The sequence below is a fragment of the Mus caroli genome, chromosome 15, assembly GCF_900094665.2.
Source record: "Mus caroli chromosome 15, CAROLI_EIJ_v1.1, whole genome shotgun sequence".
NCBI classification, from domain to species: Eukaryota; Metazoa; Chordata; class Mammalia; order Rodentia; family Muridae; genus Mus; species Mus caroli.
Window position 1 is genome coordinate 44,694,079 of NC_034584.1, and position 22,710 is coordinate 44,716,788.

A 22,710-nucleotide genomic window follows, 5' to 3' on the forward strand; every position below is an offset into this window, starting at 1 on the left:
TATCTTTAAAATGCAAATATTCATATGGATAAGTGATTTTCCTAGGCACTACCTTTCTAACGGGGGCATGAGGGGAGGGGACCTTCTCTAAGTAAAGCATCTGATATAGCTGCAGAAAAGACTTGGATGCTCAGTCCAAGCCAGCTGGTATTCTCTTTAATTTGAATAGCTGCTAAAAGAGTCCATCATTATCTACACTTCTCATGTAACTGTTTGGACAAAACTGATCCACACCATTTTCTCCTTTCTACAAAAGCTGTCTGCAGAGGAAGTAGTAGAATGCCTACCATTCTGCTGAAGAATCTGTGTGGAAGAACTTGGCGAGAACACTCTGGCACAATGACCAGCACTACCCCCAAGACAGGTGCTGTGATCAACTCTTTGACATTCAATCAGTGTCATTTCCTCAGTGCTCAGTGAACAGTCACAGGGAACATTTGGGAGGTTCACAATAAGAGCCCTGTGGCCAGCTGACCAGAGACTTCTCTTGAAGGTTTATCTAAACTCAAAGGCCAAGGAAGCTTTTCATTTGATACAATGTTGACATCAGATTTGTTATCTGAGTGCGTGTGTTTACTATAGTCTGCTAAACATCAAAAAGTATTTAATGGGCCAATAATTGTCTCCACTGGCATATATGTTAGGGAACTAAAAACTCAGTTAAAGTACCATCCTCATTTGCTAGGAAAGCTGGCATCTAACTGTACAGGAGGATGGCGTCTTACCTTTGTATGAGGTCCCTAAACAGAGTAGGGAAAATGTAAGGAGCCTTCCCAGCCCCGTGTCTGATCCTAACTCATATTTACACAGCAAATATTAGATTAGTAACTATCAATTTCAGCAATGGCTCTCTTCACATCCTACAGAAGGCAATACTGTCTTTTGTTTGAATTCTACACTACTAGGCATGTGTCTATTTTGTTTGGTTACAGATCAGAGTCAAAGAAAACACTGAAAAGAAAACACAGAAGTTTGGGGGCTCCATTTTTCTCTCTGACTTCAATGCATTTAATAATTTACTAAGTCAATTTTAAGTAAAAATTTGATCTTTCTGAGATTAAAATGTCAAAGCATAGTATATTTTTCTGGTGTCAACAAGTTCTATCCTGTATCACAAAACAAAAGATACAATGTGGTCAGGAAACAGTAAAAGTTTTACTTACAACCCAAATGATAGGAATCTGATGCAATATAGTTCTGGATACAGGATTCTATAATGTCAGAGCGATGACCCTTGAAATGCAACTACAAGGTGACCTTTGTCTGTAATTCATTCAATCATTCATGTCTAACACTCTTACACGTGTCACATTGAACACCATGCTGGACTTCCCACCTATGGAAACTCAGCTAAACATACAGCTGTGGAAATTGAAGGCAAGGTTCAAATTCTAAGGACATCCACGTAAACAAAGACATCATTAGTTCTTAAGTACCCTGTGTTTTGTCCTAAACAAAGGAAGAAGAGCAAGTGGCAAGTTATTCAGAACTATCACACCTTTGGTGGACACAGAATGTCATCCGTTTCACAGAAACAGTTCTAAAGCTTAGCTTCTCTCTGTTGTCTGTCTGTATTATGGAAGAATAGAAAATGAAAAGCCACAAATTATCCCCAATGTAGCATTTTTTTCAGTTTAAAGCATTTCCCCCTCATCTTTGTATTCCATTACTGCCTCCATCCTTCTTTCCCTCCATTTCATAATTTTATCCACTTATTGTTTATAGACTATCACAGTTCTAGTCATGATAAACTGAAAATGTAAAGAAAACACTATGCATATACCACAGTAACGCCTTTACTGTACTGTTCTCTTTTTATGCTGTTTTGGAAATAAATAATAACCAGTGACAGATCCATCTGAATGTCAGTAGCTAGAGCAATGCAGTAAAGTGGTGTTAATTGCAATCTTTTTACATACACATGACACCTATACCAAAGTGTCCAACTATCTAGTTTTGTTCTTGGTTGAAGGGAGTCAGGTAGTTTCAAATGCATGCATTTACTTTTGTGTTTGCTTTGTTTTGCTAAAGCTTCAACAAAACAAATCCCAAGGTAAAGGGTTGAATGCTGAAATCTTAGTTACTGCATATTTTTCTATAAACTAGGAATGCATTTGCTCATCTATCTTATTCCTAGGCTAAACAGGAGAGGTAATGGTATTTGTGGTCTAGAGCTGTGATTTTTTTTTCTCTTCCTGAAATGAAGGTCATGAATGTGGGAGCTCAGAGTTCTGAGTTAGACTCTAGCAGATTCATCATGGAGTACTCTTTATCTAGAACCAGATAATTTATTCTTTTGCATCAGTCTTATCTGAGTGCTGACATTGACGGTGTCATAAAAATGATGACAAATTAGAGGATGTGACAGTTGAAAGCAGAACCTAATGGTGAGAGATTTCAAACAGGATTCAAAGGGCAGAATCTGAACCAGGTAAAATGTCAGAGATCACAGTATAGTTGGATGTGGTCATTGGTTCTTCAATGGACCGCTTAGCTATTTTTCCTTCTATCCTCAGGGACAAATTGGGAGAGCTAGGCAGGCTTCTTCAAACTTTCTACGAAGTTTGTTTTTTAAACAAATCTTAGGGAAACTGAACTTTATTTTAATAGCAAAATACTCTACATAAGAACACCATTTCCCCCTTATAGAGAACAATCACAGCCTGATATATCACCACTTTGTAGATAACAAGCAACTTTTAAACACTGCTCGGGAACAGCTGTAAAACTAAACGTTCCAGCCGCTTGTCTACTCTGCTGAATGTCCACAAAGGCAGTGTTTTGACATGTGAGAACATCACCCGAAGCCCCCTGAAACCAAGGAAGCTCAGTATGGCAGAGAAAAGATCAAATCAAAAGCGATCTGTGCCTTCACTGTATATAGTACCCTGCTCTGGTTCGAGTCCCAGGGAAGGCTGGCAGAGGGCAACAGCTGTTTTCTGTCCTTTAATTCCCTCCTCCTATTAATGCTATTTCATTTGCGTTATGGGCTGCACTTTAGATCTAAAAAGAAACATTTAGTTTTATTTGAATGTTTAAATGATGAATGGCTCTCTAGTTGTCCTTGCATAATTGCCATAGAGCATGCTGCAATTTACTTTAAAATCCAGACCTCTGTGTATTTAAGGAGAGCAAATGATTGCTCGGGCATTGGCCAATATTGATTTTTGTTTTACATGCTTAAACACATGAAAGAAGAAAGAAAGAAAGAGAGAGAGAGAGAGAGAGAGAGAGAGAGAGAGAGAGAGAGAGAAAGAAAGAAAGAAAGAAAGAAAGAAAGAAAGAAAGAAAGAAAGAAAGAAAGGAAGGAAGGAAGAAAGAGAGAAAGGAAGAAAGAGAGAAAGAAAAATTCTAATTGGGATCTTGTGTAAAATTTTCATGTCTACAAAGTCAGATAAAAGTTTGGAACAGTCAAGGTAGAGCCAGTCCATTGGTTCAGGGTTAGCTGTGTGTGTGTGTGTGTTGAGGGAGAAGATGGACAGGCACAAGGGCTGGGGTCAGTAGGAAGGCTATGTGGACTGAGTGAGTGTCCTTGTTCTTCAAAAGGAATGGCTGCCCTGTGTCTGTGAGCAGCACACAGCTGTGCAACAACGGGAAGGAAGTAGTTACGGGCTGCTATCGTGTAATCAGGAAAAGGTGCCTGTAAGTTGTAACAGGGCCATGCTTGCCTTACATTCTTCTGTTTTATAAAGCTAAACCTTCACATCCCGATGAGAGTCGGAACAGCAGCTTGCAGAAAACACACAGCTCCTAAAAATATAGATGTTTACATTTTTATAACAGAAAAAGACATGGGGCTTTCCTTTCCAAGCTTCCAGCAATAAGTCTTCTAGCGAGCTTGTATTGCTCCCCTTCCTTTTTAGGTAAATATAATATAAATTAAAGAGGAAAAGTGCTAAGTCCTCCTGTCCATACAGTAAAACAAACATAGGAATAGACTGTAAGATAAGAGCTGACATGATCATACCACAGTGAGTGAGTTAGTGAGATGCCACTGTAGGTTTGGGGGTTTTGTGTTTGTTTGTTTTTGTTTGTTTGTTTGTGTTTTTTCCATCCTCAGTCTTCTGGCTAAAATGTTTTCTGACTTTTCTTGGCCAATTCTGATCCACACTGAATGTTAAATAAACTATTATTTAATCAAATACAGGCATATTACTCTCACTCCTGCTGACAACTTCAATTAGAATATTTTTGCTTTGTTAAAAAAAAAAGTGGGGGGGGGGAGACGAGAAAGAAAACCCTCCTGATCTTTGAACTGTTAAGGCCTCTGAACAACATCTGCTAACAATTTTTGATATACCGAACCATCAAACTTCTATCTCCGTGAAGTGGTTTATCCAAGATTTGTTTTAATTAGGCTGGCTCTCTAACTTCACATGGCTTTCAAGAGGCGGACTCACTCAGATGTTTAAAGCTGTAAACTCACTGAACATTCAGAGCTGTAATTAGACCTTCAGCAAGGTGGACTCTTTCTGTTTATTAGCCAGAGAGCTGAGTTAATTCAGTTGGCCCTTAAATGAGGACCATAAATGATCTCTTACATTAGCACATGAGTTTTTAGTTTTATAAAAGCTTCGTGTTCCTTTTTAACACCTTAACTGGTCTTGTTGATGCTCAACTCAAAAGCAGCCTGAGACTTTGCTGCGGAGCCTTGTATACAAAATGTGTATTTCTGTGCTTTGTCAGCCCCTGTGTAGATTTGAAAGATTCCTGTTGAAGCTACATTTATGTTGGAGAAGCCCTTGTCTGGGGATGCAGAAGTGTCCAGAGAAACATCTAATTGAACAAAGAACATAAAAATAACTGGGCCTATAGACTCCTTTTCGTACTTGCTCTCCCCTCCATCAACCTCAGTATGCTCTAACATGCTGTTTTAGCACAGAGAGCACAAAATCTCCATTCATTTATGTGCAACAGAGGCACAGATTAAAGGCAAAAAAGTAATGTGGAAATTTAAACTATTTATTTTATGAGGTAACTATTTTAAAATCCCTTGGGAAAATAATGAAAAATGGCCTCATTATCCCTGTTCTTTTTTTTTTTTTTCCCTTCATCATCTTTTTTTGGTGAGCCTGGCTGTATTCAACCAAGTTAGGCCTCCTACACACATGTACTCTGGCCCCATTCCCATGTGAGTGTATATATGTCTGTGTAAGTGTGTGTGCGTGTGTTAGGTGGAGAGTCTCCCAAGGATTTTATCCACAAGTATTTGATGTTATTTATTTTCTTTCAGTGCTAGTCCAACTTTATAGTTTTTTATTATTGTAAAACATCTTCACAAATCCTGAGGTTCCCCAAGTCAAGGAACGGAGCCGCCGCTTTGCTAATATTTTAACATTTCTGGGTACAAATGATAGCAGTGAAGCTTATTATTTAGTCTGCATGATGCAGGGCATGTGCTGTTTGGAGACACATGGAGGCTGACTTCAAATGTCATATTTAGCCTCATTGGTATTATATAAACAGTCAGGTCTGACTTCATGACACAGTGGAAGTGGAAACCAAGACTTTCCCTGTTGATTTTCAGAGGGGAAACACACACACACACACATCTAATTTTATTTTTGCTTGCAAAAGTTCAGGAGAAGGTTTAAGGCACAAATTTCACATTTCACATAAAAATTGAAACAATCTAGAGATTTATAATACATCTAAAATTCCTTAATTTTGTCTATGGTAGAAGAAAATAGAAGCGCTCACTATTATAGCTGCAATATATCTTTAGATAGATAGATAGATAGATGGATAGATATAGATACAGAGATAATGTTCTTATTGATAGTTATAATTTCCTACTGATATACACATGGCAGGACCTAAGTTGTTTCAGGTATTGTATGTGCGTGTGTGTGTGTGTGTGTGTGTGTGTGTGTGTGCTCGAGCGTGTGTAGGTTACACAATGCAGAAAAAAAAAAAAACCTCAAAACTACTCGTTGACACTAGAAAAGAGGGGAAATCTTGCATTAAAAACCCAGGCTTTTTCTGATGCTAGCAGTACAATCTAGTATTACCAGTTTCATTTTCTAAGTGACACTTAGGAGAAGTGACTGGCTGTCCTTCTCAGGAGATGTGTTTGCCATATCAGAGGCATCTTAACCTTGACATTTACACAACCTACCCGGCTACTAGGAATACTTAATTGTGCCACTATGATTTTCAGGTCCGTTGATGCTAATCACGCCAGGCCTTTTCCATCTGCACAGGTACGGGTGATGTGGGGCTGTTAATTCCTGCTACTCATGCTCACTGTGTAACTAACACTGGGTAAGATATCTCAGTTTGCTCCCCATCCAACAGATGCATCTAAAAATGGGGAAAGTGGTTGCTCCTATTAGGTGGGTGTGAGGAGCACAGGAATTAATTCAGTGTTTAGATAATATAAATAGTTAATAGATGTCATTACTGGATTTCCCTTTTCAGACCACAGGGTCAACCTCAGCCATCTTAAACCTGCCCTGGCTGCCTGATATTGGCCAAGTGGGTGATGGTTAGAAGATTCCCCATGGCCAATAAATATATCAGTAAATACATCACTATCGATTTTATTTTCTTTTTCAATACGAATTCACAGTGTCTTCAATATTGTTCTTGATGCTTTACTTCAACTGCTTAAAGCTCACATTAGAGAGGAAACAGCAAAGTTCTCACTCTTCATTTTTGTCTATTTTGATAAGCCAGTGCTGGATTTACATGGGGTCACTTGCCATCTATTGAGGGGACAGCTTTTATATTCTTTGATGACAAAAGTGATTTCTCATGACAATGCCTAATAGCCATCATTCTTTAGAGCATGCATGGCTTAAACTTTCTAAGTGCAGAATGAATGCAAATACACAAGCATTGAAGATCTTCCCATCCTTTACTCAGGGCTGGCTTAAAGTCTTTAAATTGTTTGTCATTCCTGTTTAGGAGTATCTCTGCCTCTTCTGTTCAGTCTCATTCCCCTGTTTGTTTGCTTGCTTGTTTGTTTGTTTGTTTGTTTTGGTAGCTCATACCCTGTTCACAGTTTATCGCTTTCAACAGTGTTTGTGATCACAGCTATATCCTTAGCCAACTACAACTTCAAAAAAGAGCAAGCTTTACATTTTTTCTTTCATTTCATCCTAAAATGCCTTCAAACAAGCAGAACTCAAGTATTGAATTACCGGATGATTCACATCTCAACACGAAGGCACTGGTTAAAGAAGATCATCTTTTATCCACAATTGGTTTCTTTTCTCATCCTTTGTGGTCTCCATCCTCTCAAACTGGCAGGAGCTTAAAGGACTTGCCCTACCATGTCCAATCAGTCACTCAGGCCTGCAGCCTTCTTAGGAGCAATGTTTTCATTTCCTAAGGACTGCCTCTGCACTTGGATCTTCACAGTCTATCCCACTGTGTCTTTTCTAGGTTAAATGTATGCAGACAATCTTATCTCTAAGTTCATAACTTCCATCTTTGTACCACTCCATGGACAAGCATCTTTTTACCTTTGAATGTTCTTCCAACCTAGAGACCTCAGACAGTGCCTCTCAGCCTTCCCTCCACTTCTTGACTGGTTCTCTCCCAGGTTCCCTAGCAATGCTTCCACGAATCCAGCTCATGCCCTTCATGTATTCTACTCTCCTCTTCAGGACTGAAGACCAGTGCATCCTTGTGTGCCCAGCTCATGATCCCCGAATATGGAAAGCTCTAAATGGTAACATCTTGCTCACAGGATTATTTCACAGGAATCCCTGGGTAACTTTTCTTATTTCTACCAGAGTTCAGGCCCGCCTCATCAACTAATTAAGCCTCTTAGTTTTTCTCCCTGTTTATTCTTTTCTCTGAGACCCCAGAAAATCACTCTTCCACAAGTCAGACCTAACTTTCTTTCATTTTATCCACTATGCTTTTGTCTAAACTTCTTTAAGTTAGCCTGGAGATTTTGAAACTAATTGGCACTCAGTTTACTACTCCAAAATGAAGACAGGCAAAAAGCGATGAGCAAAAGTGGTATGTGTTACATCATGTGTCTTTAAACTCCAGTAAACAAAAAACGATGACATTAAGTCACTCCGCACACTTGTTTGTCAAGGAAGAATCGCATCGAGCTCTTCTATACTTTAGAAAGGGACATGAGCACTAAAGGCAAACATAAATTTCCTCCAAACATTGTTTAATAAAAGGCCAGAGGGAAGGGTCTATTGTAAGACCATATACCTAGAAGAAAATAATGAAAATTTGTTTCTGTAATATCAGCATATAGGTAGCATTTGTACATGCCATAGGGTCTTAACATAAAATATAATGCTATTAGCCAAAATTACACAGGTGATATATTTATAAAGCATAAATGTGTGGGGCTATATTCATCATGATGGTTGCTAATATGTAAATTCAATTATTTTGCTGAAAAGAAAAATCTTTTCTTCTTTCAAACATATTTAAAAGTATTTAAATTCTCAGTGTGACTAAAAGTAGGGAAACATACCCTTCTGGATTGTGACACAAATGTCACAGCATCTATGGTTTGTTTTGACTGGGCAGAATATTTCCTTATCCAGATCATTAAGAATGTAAGAATGTATTTCACGGGAATGTTTAAAATGCTCCAGTAATTGTTTTCAAGATATCTCAGACATATCTTTCAACTAAAAAGGAATGTGCTGTGTATATGTCACCCTATATATATTTATTACTCTGCTTCTGCCACAGGGAAAGATTTCCTTTCCTACCTAGCAGAAAAAGAACAAGAACACAAATGCCTTCCCCTGTAACAGCTGTTTCCCATTACCTGCTTCCACCTGTGGGACTGGGTCCAGTTGTAACAAGACTGGTTTCGGTTTCAAAAACAACCAGAAGAGTGTCCTGGGCCCGAGGGAGAGGCTGTTTCAGTGGGGATATGGGAAACCTGTTTGGTTTTCTTCCTGTGTGTGACAAACCTGGATTCCCTGTTCTTGGTGTACCTCCTAACCTCTCATCATTTCCAGTATTCGATCTTGGCATCACTCTCCCTGGACCTCTGCCCTATCCAGCCACAGTGGTTCTGGAATCTTAAAAGACTTGAACAATGAGTCATGAGTCCATGGAAAACATTCATGAGCCAGTAGGAGTATTACAAACTACTGTAGCAAAGAATCCACCATTGGTAGGTATCTGGCTGCTACTGTATCCAACTTTTGCTTCTAGTGGTCTTCTGTTAAAGGTAAAAGTTCAGCTTTTACTTGGGGTCTTCATTTAGCCGTCTTTAGTTACTCTATGAGTTCAATACCCAGCATCACTATAATATGATACTTGGCTTGGTATATTTCTTGATCCACAACAGTGTTTCTCAACAAGTGATTCATATACTATTCTCACTAGAACCACCAGGAATACTCTTTATTTTAATGTGGTTTTATCTTACCTCCACCAAAAATCAAATCTGATTCATTTGGTTTTGAGATTCAGATGGCTTCATGTTTACCAAGAGTTACTCTGACAGGTCAGATGTGAGGATTATTTCTAACTTCTTAGCGGCAACTGGACTCTGATTTTCTAGGTTCGGCTGCAAGTTCTTTACCAAACCAACCACTTTCATCTTTGCTCATACTTGTTTTCAGAAATCTTAGTCCTGCCACAGAAATATAATGTAACATGAAATTTCTCTAGTTAGCTTCTGGTCAAAGTTGCTAACCCCATGTTAGTAACTCAGAGAATTTTCTGCTACATTTTGCTTGGTTTATTTGAGTTTTGCATTAATCTCATTTATACCTTTTATAAACCTAACAATACAGTACACTTCTGAATATTAGGCAGATGAAATTAAAATTATAATAAAATATGCAAAGATCAATAGAACTTGGTATAAAAGGTATAAAAGTAGGGACAAATATTTGCTACTTAGACTCACATGGAATTCCTTATTGACACTAATGTAGCTTAGCTTTTATTTTAATATTAAATGTTTCTATATGTTTTAGGGGAAACACTAAAATTACTCTTCAAAAAGTCTAATGTGCTTATACATCATATTCTACACATACTGGAAGAAATGTCAGCACCATTCAAAAACAATTCAGGTTTTCAAGCAAACATATGTTATTTTACTGTTAACATTTTCTGATTACATACTCAGAGGGGCGGGGAGGAACTTATGTTCAGTGTCACCTACTATGAAGTCAACGTACAGAGATCTGAGTCCCGCTGTTTACTTTCATAATTATCGTCAAAAGTTAAAATGCACTAAACCTTTGAAAACAGAAACTAAAATGTCTCAACTTTCTAAATCACATAAAAGAGAATCCATTTTCTGCTTGCCTTACGGGCCTCTGATGTCTTTTGCTTTCAAGTATGCTAAATTACTGCCTTGCCGTGGTGCCTAACATGAAAGAAGCATACAAAATGCTGCTCATTTTCCAAAGAAGATATATGGGCTCATCATAATAAAGCACGATTAATTTCCATCCATGTAGGCTGAACAATGCCAGTAAACATGGCCTCAGACATACGCCAGATCTTTGTTTAGGGAGATTCCAACGAGAAGGCAGGTAAAGAGAATTTCAGCAGTGTCCTTCAACCACACAGCTCATGTCGTGTTTGCAGGTACCATAATGTGGTGCTGCTTGAGAAATGACAAAATTGGAGAAGGGGAATCTGAGAAGGATACAGAGTGACGTAGAAGCGATAGGAATAATGGCCCCCCACCAATGCTCGTCAGCTCCTATCTCTCCTAATTAGCCCCATTACCATACTTTAAGACAGACTAGCAGTCACTCAAGACTCCTTTTCTCTTCTGTCACAACAAGTGCTGACAGCCAAATGGACAACAGATGGGAAAATACCCTTTTTCCTGCTAGTCTGTATTCTCTAAGCTTTTGGTAGAGAGTGTAGGCCACAGTTACCCAACTCTATGCTCAGGTAGGCGTCTTTAAATTTGACACACTTGAAACACTTTTCTCACAGCCACTTTGTGCTTCTGAGTTTATGTCATGCACTTCAAGGGATGCATGTAGGATTTTAAACATTCTCCAAAGGAATTCAGAAAGTGTAAGAAGCACACTAATTGCTAGGTGGGACTTTTTTAGATCTCTTTGCCACAAAGCAGTGATAATAAAAACTATTAACGCCCAGACGCCTGCAATTAATTTACAGTCAACGTATTTACAACATGTCCTTAAAGTCTGTCTCTTAGGCCAAATATGAACATCCCCTCAAAGTGAGTTTTAAATAGTTATTAAAAAAAACAATACCAAACCACTTTCAAGTTATCAGTGGTTATAACAAAAAACTCTCACCACACAGTAAATGTGCTACAGGAAAAATACCATAGACAACAAAAGAAAGGAAAATATCTGTAAACAAGTCTGAAATTCTTGTATCAGAGAGACCAACCATACATGCCCTACTTTCCCAGTAATTTTTCCAGGAATAATAAATTTGAGACATTTAAAGATGCATCAAATTTACTATAATATTAGAAGGTACAATTATTTGATCACCCAAGGTATGATTATTATATGATTATTTTATTTTAATTTTTAAAGAGACCGAAATGTTTGAGTTTAGTCTAATAATTTAATGATTAGCTAATTTCATGGCCCCTCTTTGGCTTGCTTGTTTATATGATCATGGGCATTAATATCATTATTTCTCCTGATGGTTTTTCTGCTCCTCTAAAGAAGTTTTGGCTGCATTTTAGTTTTTGCTCTTGCACAAAGAGCCTATGATGCAATCCCAGTGGCCACAGAATCAGGGAAATGGATTTTCTGCACTTTGTAGTTTGGGGAAACTAACGGTCCATTCAGCGTGACTGAAAAATACCCTGAAGGCCAATATTTACTAAGCATGGCACACACACACAGGAGCCTTGTTAAAAATCCACAACAAATCTCTCATTGCAAACAAATCCAGTGGCCTCAGAGCTTCTGCGACTGTCTGAGTAATGTTGACTCTGACAGCAGAACTCTGCCTTCTTACTAATTCACCAACTTTTTAGAGGTCTGTTGGCGCCACACCAGGATTTCTTGATTTTTGTCTCTGTTTCCTTTGTTACATTTTCCTCTTGCAACACCCAACATTGGGTCAGAGAGGAGGAATATAAAATTAGGCGAGATTTTTGTTATTAGGGTTTGTTGTTGTTGTTGTTGTTGTTGTTTATGTTGCTCACATGTTTAACTAGCTGTGTAACTTCAAGAGCTCCATAAATGTACGACTTCCCATCAGACTTCTGGGGCAGGGCGAAGTAGTGTCCAAGGGTATTTCCAAATAACAGGAAATACTTTGAGCTTTTTATGGAACTCTGTAAAACTTGCATTGCCTTTCCTCTGAGAAGCTGAAGTAATGTATGGCTTGAAGAAAACACACACACACAGACACACACACACAGAGACACACACACTTAGTAGGGGAAGAAAGCAATAACACCACTTTCATGAAAGCAAACAAGTGCAGAGAAGGAAGGGCTATGGCATCCTCAGACATGCCTTGGGCTGAGCTACTAGCTCTGTGTAATGAAAACTTCTGAAATATACGAAGACAAATGCCTTACAAGAGTCTGATGTAAATATGGTCAAGTTAATTTGGAAATCTATTCTCACCCCCACCAATGAGAGTCTGATTGTAAATATGGTCAAGTAAATTTGGAAATCTATTCTCACCCCTACCAATGGAGCCTGAGAAACATCCGTTCTGCTGGTGATGTGGACCTAGAGAGTGAATCCTGAACTGGATGATATTAGATGCTCTGCATTCAGAGTCCTCTGTGTCCACAAGAGCTGATCGGAATGGCACAGACCTTGTCCAAGCATCTTCAGTGAATGCTTTGAACATGCTTCTCATTCTTCAAGGTATTTAACTCTCAGATGCCTTACATTCCATTTCCCAAATCAAGATAATACAATTAAGTGCCAATGATTTTGTGAGGGACACTTACATAAAAATCACATATGCTGCGCCTGTTTTGATTTCTTTCCTTTTTACCCATGTTTTAATCCTGAAGTGAAAGTAGGCACAGATATGCTTTTTCCAGTCAGGTTACAATGTCAGAACCTGGGAAGATCAGTGGCCAGAGCTGCACTCTTCTCAAGACTTATGAACTGTAACTCACAGGTTACCCCTGCATCTCTGAACACCATGCACACATGAGAAAAACGAGCAGCGAGAAGGACTTCACACACATGTGCCCCATTCCTGCCTCCCCTTCAATAAAAACAAATTAACAGCAGAGCCTTGGGACAGCTTTTTAGTGTTCACACCTTACAAAAATTTCATAGATCCATAACACATCCTTCGGGGAACACCACGGTGATGTACATTCACGACTGTAATGAAAGCCCACAGAATAACAAAGACAGCCACCAGAATTCTGATAGCACGTGACAGATGAAATGTTTCCTGTTAGTCCAAGAGTGTACAAAAGTGAGACCAAATGGGGAATTAATAACTGCCAACATTCAGCAAATTCACCTCCTAGCTTATTTCCATATCGTCATTTTTATTTGTAAGAAATACAGTATGTAATATAATAAATATAATTACCCATGGAGGTTGAAAATCTGTGTAATGGATGAACGCTTAAGCGTGGTAGATGGGTGCTCTCTTAGCATGAACAAGGCTCTTAGTTTGATTCCCAGTACCTCCTTAAGCCCAGATATGTATGTTATATGTTAACAGACATGTTGGATGTGCAGTATTCTATTTGAGTGAATGATGATCCATAAACATGTGACATGTTAATCCAAACAAGTGATCCTCCTGCTGGGTAACATCACATTAAACTCTGTTCCCACAAATGCAGTCTCATTCATTATTTTTTATTCATTTGACATTACGTTTTTTTTTTTTTCTTTTTCTTCTTTTGTTCAGACATTCAATGCCCCTTGTGCTACTTGCATCATTGGGCCTTTTAAATGAGTGGGTGGGATAAAAGGAGGAACCTCAGCATCACCCATGTATCTCATCTCAGACAGAAGTGGAACTGATGAACACATGAAAGAGACAGACAGCACAAACTGCAACCACTTTCACCAATAAACACTAGATCATTTAAGGGAAGTCCCTCAAGAGTTACTGCTTCCTGATTGATGTAATCCTAACCACAGCCTGTGGTCCAAAAATTGCCAATCAATCATGTATACATTACAGGGAAAATTGGGTTAACATGTCTTCATACTGAAGCTTCAATGATGTTCTGTTCAACCAGGGCACAAGACACCCTCTGCTGAATGCGGTCTGCTGGTGTATTGTGCGTTTGTTTTTGCCGCACCATTTTGCTATGATGTATAGGCAATGAGCCTCATGTGGCCTTCCTAATCTGAAAATGAGCCAAGAGAAAGAACGTGCTCCGAAGTGTTGAAAGAAAGGCCCATTCTCTGCCCAGGGAACTGCATCTAATACAGGAAATGAACACAAGTTTGCTGTAAGCTGTCCAGCTTCAGACTCAGCTGCTCTGCTCAGCAGCCTTCACCCTCCCCCACCAGGTCCCAAAAACTCAGCACTATGAGCCAGTCGGAAAGTTCTGAAAAACGTGTTTTCCCCTTCTTCTACCATGTTCTCTCAAAGCTGTGTAAATCTAACTTGAATGGTAAGCAGCTTTATTTTAACAAGTGTGAGTTATCAGAGTTCGCATATCAAATTAAACCCAATGAATTCTGGACTTGTTTTAAATTTCAAGCCAGAGGCCCTAACTCCCTGCATTTCACTTGGCAGCTGGCCAGACTTAGTAATAAAGTGCTAAGCAGAAGACAGGAAATACTAGAGAAGTCGAACAATGTTATGACAATGTTTATAACTTTTACAGTCAGGCCTGGCTGCACATCTGCACAGCATCAGGGCTGCTTAGAGCCACAGAGAGGAAACCATTCCTTAGCTGGCAGCTCTTTACTCCAGCCAGATGTTATCATTTTACTGGTATCTTTTCACCAAACAGAAAAAGAATATTATATATTTACATTTCTGAGGAGGAAATGGGGGAGGGAATATCTCTCTTGGAAGAAATGATATGTCAAATTAATCCTGTACCATAATTGATTTATTCAGAAAGATCTAAGACAGTCTACAGACCATGGTATCTCTCCCTTTGATGTGATAACGTTCAAACTGCTTTTGTGTGTGTGTGTGTGGGTGTGTGTGTGTGTGTGTGTGTATATGTGTGTATGTGTGTGTGTGGTGTGGGGCAAAGCTTTGTTTGTTACCATAGACTGAAATACAAAGAAAGGTCCACATACCACAATCAGGGGATGCTCAGATGAAAGCATATGCCTGTCAAATTAGATGCTTGACACCTCTTATGTAAATGAAATAACACTGGTGGCAATTCCTGTGGAACACGGAAACTTATCATTTTAGTTAAAATTGAGGGAACTGATGTCTCTTTTACCTAAATCATTTTAAGAACCTGACATATAAAATGCCAAGTCACCATTAATAACCCTCTCTGATATATCACTATGGAAATTGATATTTAACAAGACTAGGCTAACACAAAATCAAACCAAGAACCAATGATCAGTATTTAGATAATAATATTTGAAACTATATGATTTTATATGGCATCTATGTCCTAAACTGAAAGTTGGATGTGTCACATAAGTCCAGTGTTAACTGCCAAAACTCACAGGCATGCACACACACACACACACACACACACACACACACACACACACAATCATAAACTTTCTCTACAAATCTGAACTTAATTTCACTTTTTTTCTGAATGTGATCATCATTTATATGTGAAAGAATATGTGTGTTTATGTGCAAGAGCAGATATTTCAATGCACCTGCCCTACACTTTGCCTTCAAACTTATCCTGAGTCTTAGATATAAAATAAAATAAAAATAAAAATGAAGGCTCATTAAAATGTGAATTACACTGATCTTACCATCCTAGGAAAGTCACATTTAGAGACACATTCAGAGGAAAGTCGTTTTCAAAACATCTGTCAAAGGTCATATATCTGTAATGTGAATGACAAAACCCACGGATTTCTAGAGTACCCAAACTGTAAAGGGGCCTTGTTTCATGAGAATTTGATAAGATAATGAACTATGATCACAAGGGTCATTTTTATCCAGGAAAAAAAAAATATATATATATATATTTGATATGAATTAAGTTGGAAAATTTGGTATCGTTGAGAAACTTGTTTTTATTCAACATAATAATGTTATTGATTATTTGAGAATTTCACAGATAAGTAAATTCGTTCACTTGCTATGCACCGTGAACTTAGCTGAAATAGGCCATCCATACCTTTCAGGGATTATCATACCTGTGTGCTTCTGTCAGTTTGTTTATTTCTGAAAAAGAAATGCTTGCTTCTGAGCAGGGTCTTGACAATTCTTAGGAAACTTTGTGAGGCTGGGGACTACATACATATTCTTGCTCTATGGCTCAAGCTTGGTTCACTGTGTAGCCTAGGCTGGCCTCAAATTGCAGTCTTCATGCTTTCTAAGTTCTGAGACTACAGGCATGAACACCCAGGCTTAGCTTGCTTACCAACTCTTAAAGCTCTCCACCCCCAAGAACTTAGCAACATGTGAATTCTTATGCAGGCTATAGGTGCATTATGCACAATGCCTTGCTGGAGCTTGTCAGTATCTGCCATGCTGGCTATTCAATATTTTGAATATTACCCGGGACACAGGCATTCAAATTGGCTGGCCTAAGAAAACTCAAGTAATTTCCTAGCAATGTTTTAAATGGTTTCGATTATACTACTATGCTTTTAATGATTTTAATGATTTTAATGATTATACTACTATGCCTTTTTAAGATTTTCAAGTTTTGAGAGCTTATGAAAAATAAGCTCCACTCTGTATAAGTTGTTTTGACATATTGAATCTAATAAGAGAATTTCAATTACCAGTTCTTTCACAGGATTCACACTACTGCAATGATTCTTTAATACTCCCCTCAGAGCCAAAGGCAGTGATTCGGGATCAATCTCATTGATATAGTCAATGACACGATCACTACCACTAATTTCGATGGAAATATTTATTGGTGAATCTTATGAAATACTTCCCATTAATTCTACTGATTTTTGCAGTGTTAGAATTCTCATTTAGAGGTGAGAAATAATTTTCATTAAAACTTCAGAATTATTAGAACTGTTGAACACTGAAAGAAATAGGAGAAAGAAGAGAGAGACAGACAGACACACATACACAGAGAGACAAACACACACAGAGAGAGGAGAAGAAGGAAAGGGAGCAGAAGGAGGAACAAGAGAAGGAAGAGGAGGAGGAGCAAGAGGGGAAGAACAATATTAACAAGAGAAGGAGGGAGGGAGGGAGGGAGGGAGGGAGGGAGGGAGGAAGCAACATGGTCTCACTCTATAACCCTGGCTTACCTTAAGCTCATAGACCACTGCATAGACCAAACTGGCCTTGAACTCACATAGAATGGAGTGTTGGGTTCAGAGGAAGCTGCCAGCACTCTTGGCTTGGCAGATCCTTTTAAGGATGTGTGCTCTGTATCAAAGGGCATTAAAATGACTTGCATTCTATACATTAGGATAGTATGTAAAATGGAAATCTACACAACATCATTGGAAATTTTTATTTATCCTCTTGCCGGTACATAATTTAAAGTTCACCATACTAAACCCATTCTTTGTATTCCTAACAGGCAAGCCAGTAGAGGTGACAGTAATATGGTCTCTGTGAACTTTAGATTTTCAGAGCTCTATGGGTTTTCTTTTACTTTTACATTCTTTCATTACATTTTATTATTTTTGATTTATCACATTTGAGTATGTGTGCGTGGGTATACATGCCTTGGCTTATATATGGAAGCCAGAGGACAGCTTTCGGTCGTCATTTTTCTTTTTCTAACATGTCGGTCCCAGGAATCAAACTCAGTTCTCAGCCATAGTTCTCTCTATAAAAACTGTAATGTCTTGTCAAAATCAAACATGGCCACTTCTTCAATTACTTTTTTCTTTTTTGTACTCTAAAATGATGTAGGAATTTAGTTATAACTTAATGAAAAATATCCATTGGTGTACCCTTATACTACAAAGGGGTCCTTGTTGCCTACTACTGGAAATAAATACAGTGGGCTCTAAAAGCAAGAGTTAAATAACTGCCAGGTTTCAGGGAACAGTACTGTCTACACTAGGACTTGATTCCACACAGGATGTCTAATGTCACATCCACAGGACCCTTTTTCCAGATTGCCTGTAATGTTGTCATTTAGTAACATGGGGTTGTTCATGGTTTTCATATATGGCGTTTAGCATTTAATTCAATAATGGAAACTGCAATATATTAGTACATGCAAATTCCTAGTTTATCTGTTTCATTTCTACATAATGCTAATTATCAATGCCAGTTGGAGCATCACATGGCTAGATGAGGTTTACAGCTGAGTATAGACAAAACTAATAAGGTAGTTTCATATGAGACCATGCAAATAGTATAGTGTTGTAGACTTAAACAACAATACCAGTACCTTATTTACAAACTTAAATGAGCTATATGAACTAACTTCCTAGATATTGATATAAAGCTGAAATATTAGATAATACACATAATAAGAGACCATGCCATCTTTAACCTGAATCTTTATGTTTTTCCGAAGCCATATTTCTTTTCATGGCTTCTCTTCAAAAGAGGAAAATTTTTTCTTATGTAGATTATAATAAACTGAAAGTGCTTTTTTAAAAATAATATAGAAATTTCATGGTTAAAAATCTGGCAACCTATGGTGAACTTTGGTCATATAAATATTTGATCCCTGTTGACTTTGATCTTTTCTAGTTCTCTCTTCTTTAAGGTTTAGAATTTCAGCCTATGCATTTCTTGATGATTTAAATTAAATTCTTGTTCAGACGAAAAAAACTTGAGGTACATTCTAAATACTTAATTGACCCATAATCTATTAACTCTTTGAACCTATCTTTTACAATATTAGTTTATCTGAAAAAAAATTAACTGAAAAGTATTAGAGGGTTAGATAATAATGAAAGTATTTTAGAAATGGGGTGAATTTTGGAGGGATCACAGGGCCCCCAGTGGAGGAGCTAGAGAAAGTACCCAAGGAGCTGGGGGGGGAGGGGGGAATCTGTAACCCTATAGGTGGAACAACAATATGAATTAACCTGTATCCCCCGGAGCTCGTGTCTATAGCTGCATATGTATCAGAAGATGGCCTAGTTGGCCATCAGTGGAAAGAGAGGCCATTGGTTGTGCAAATTTATATGCCTCAGTACAGGGGAATGCCAGGGCCAAGAAGTGGGAGTGGGTGGGTGGGGGAGCATGTGGGGGATTTTTGGGATAGCATTGGAAATGTAAATGGAATAAATACCTAATAAAAAAAAAGAAATGGGTGAATTTAAAATTGTATCTACAGTGTTTAAACTAGTAAAGTCATCCTAAGATTTGTACAGAAAAAAAAAGTAGTGTAAAATATTTCTCATTGTATTTAGGCATAAATAAGTAGAAAAGATCTAAGGGACTAACAAAAGTAAGAAAAGATATATGTCAGAAGGAAGAGAGATGTCTAAAAGAGAAAGGGTGATTAATTAGGCTGACTAGGTAGTGGCAAGCTTGTTTGTCTTTCCACAGATGAATGGATGAACAAATTATTGTATGCATATCATAGATTTATTCAGCTTCTAAAGGGGAAGGGAATTCCTTTTCATTCTGCAACACAGATAGTGCTGGAGACCATGCTGTAAAATGACATAAGTTGTTGATGGCTTTGATTTAAAATATATATATATATATATATTACATTTTATTTCCTTATTTTGGGTGTATTTATGAATGTTCACACATGCCACTATGAAGGTTAGAGGACAACTTCAGGGACTGGGTTCACTCCCTCAACCACGAATCAAAACCCAGGAATCAAACTCCAACTGTCATGCTTGGCAGTTAAGTGCATTTCTGGTTGAGTCATTTTTGCCTGCCTTGAAACTGATTCTTAAAACAAGGTCAGCCGTCACAGAGACTGAGTTAGATATTTTGTCTGTGTGTTAGACATGAGGATGGGTTGTTATGTGTGGACTAAGAACTGAAGTAGGAAAAATCAAAGTCCCTCGGGAAAGTCCTGGAGGATGACTAGGCAGAAGCCATGAGGTGGCTGAGAGGAGGGGCGAAACGGAAAGGGGAATTTGGCAGGATATTAATTCAGATGACTCTGAAGTTCCTCTTTAACCCTGATCTGCAATGGCTGCGTGTGAGGAAACTGAAGGGCTAGTCAAAGCTGAGATTCCCTCGGGATATAGATATCTGGTAGATAAAAGAATGACTCACAGGAGGCTGTGTTCTTAGATTGTTTATAGTGTGCCTGAAATAGAAGCTCTGTTGCTTTGCTCAGAAAAACTGCTTTGGAGATGGTTTAGGATATATTTGGTTTTGGATCTCTCTTTTAGGACTTCTAACTTGAAGGAGATGATCTTGGTGTGATGTTCTTCATGAACAGAAATTTGTTGTAACTAATACTTTGAATGGGATGAATAGATACCTCAGCCTAGAGCAGGCTTGGCTGATCGGTTATTGTTCAATCGGTGTATCCTAGGATGATGTACTGATCTCACTGTTGATCCCATCAGAGTCAACAGTGATGAGTCCAGTGAGCATTAGTGCTAATTCTTTCCTTGAAACATAGCAGCGTTCTAATAGAAAAATCAGATGTGGCTAAGAAGTGAAGCAATGCCGACTTTTCTAAACACACCGCACACCTAACATGGCACCCACCACAGCAAACCATTCCAGAACACAAAACATAGAAAAAAGCAGTATAGATTCAGTACTGCAGGGCTTTAAATGGGGGGACCTGCTTAAAGTGACTTTGTGGAGAAGGAACATGACAGGTTCTTATCTCTGTCTGGGTTTCATCAAGAACATAGACCTGGTCATACTTGTCACAACTCATTTTTGCTTACGTAGATGCAGGTTAATACTCTCTGGAACTCCTAGGAAATTTTGACACCAATCTCACCACAACTTCGTCTCCTTGTTGATCCAAAATTTAATACCTATTTTCTATTTCTACATTTACTATGAAAAGTAAGTATCTTATTATGTATTTTTATTGTATTTTTGGTTACAAAGCTTCCCTAAGATGCTTACATCAGTATATGACATTAATGCCTCTTAGGCATTCTTACAACACCCTCAATGATAACTTATAGAATCATGACAGTCTGAGTCTGTCTTGGTATGCAGAGGGAAAAGAGTAATTTTCTCAACTACTAAATTTTTAATACTTTAAAAACATGTAAATAAAAAATATTAAAAAAAAAACCCTAAGCCTAAGCATCAGATAACACAGTCACAACTGTAACAACGTTAGTTTAAAAGAACAATAGCGTAGCCATAGCCTGACATGGTGAAACATGACTTAATCCCATCACCCCAGTACAGGGGCAGAAGGATGAGCTCAAAAGACAACTTGGGTAAAACAGTGAGGCTCTGTCTTTAAAAGCAAGCTCGGGCCGGAGAGAGGGTTCAGCATTTAATAACACTTCCTATTCTTGCAGAAAGCAGAAGTTTGCTGCTAGCACCCATGTCTGGAAGCTCACAAATGCCTCCAAAGGATCCAGTGCCTTTTTCTGGCCTCTGAGAGCACACACATCATGTGAATACACAGTGGAGACACATACATAAAACAACAACAATGAAAAACTAAATTAAACACAAGATAGAATATTGTGTAATACTCTTGCTCTGTGCCACTAATAGTTCCAAATAATTTTCCAACTTCTGATCTGTGGCATTTGCTGGATAGCTCTCGGTATTATAAATTATGAGTCTGTCTTTAAATCTAGAAGGCCACTGTAGAGGGAAAGAATTCTTTCCATAAGACTGAGTTCATGGAATCATGGAGGGAGGTGAGAAACTTAGGCAGTAAAACTCTGGTCCCTAAAGACTATTAGAGCACAATCTGAGAGAGTTTGAGTGGAAGTTCCAGGATCAAAGATTCAGCTATGCAGTGGTATTTAGTTGTGTAGAATTCTCACTAGTTTTATTGTAGTTATCCTATGGAATCCTGTGTGTTACCTTGACTTGTCTTCATATGTAGACAAGCTCAGACAAAGACTGCTAGCCACATGCCTCTAAGGCTAGGACCTTCACCACACTGACTCTTACAAATTAAATAGGCACATCTATATGGGGCTTGAAGACTCAATGAAAACTTACTAAAAGAATGACCAATCACATACAGACATACTTTAATATGATATATACATAAATATAAAATGTAAGTCATGTACATAATAGATATATAAAAATAGACCTCATTAATACCAATAATTTCTTGTTCAGGAAAATCTTTGCCTGCCATTGATTACTGGATTTTTTTTTTTTAGGTTTGGTATTAAATTATCAGGAAGCTACTGAGCAAAGGAGGACTTCATTCTCTTATTTACACATATACCTCAAGTGTCCTAAATACTGTCAGAGTAGATATTGCCATTCAAGAAATAGTTTCTTGTTCGTTTAAATGAAAATCTCAATGCTTTAGAGGTAGAAGCATAAAAAATGCTGCAATATCAAGGTTAACAGGGCCTGTAGAGAACTCTGGGCTAGGCAGAGATGCATAGTGAGATCCAGTCTCAAAACACCCATGTATACAGACACTCACCCATACACACACATGTACACACGTGTGTGTACACCAACACACACATGCACACATACACATGTAGACACGTACATAGGTATCACATAGAACTTCATAGTTAAAAAAAATCTTGGAGTAATAGATGAATATTTTAGTTATATTTTAATATCTTGAACATATCATTAATT

At 38.1% G+C, this 22,710-nt stretch overlaps 1 protein-coding gene across 13 annotated transcripts in view; it reads right to left on the reverse strand.

Moving 5' to 3' along the window:
• Positions 1-22,710, reverse strand: part of Trps1 (transcriptional repressor GATA binding 1) — a 238,163-nt gene that overhangs the window by 29,009 nt on the left and 186,444 nt on the right. The gene's annotated exons all lie outside the window — the stretch shown is intronic.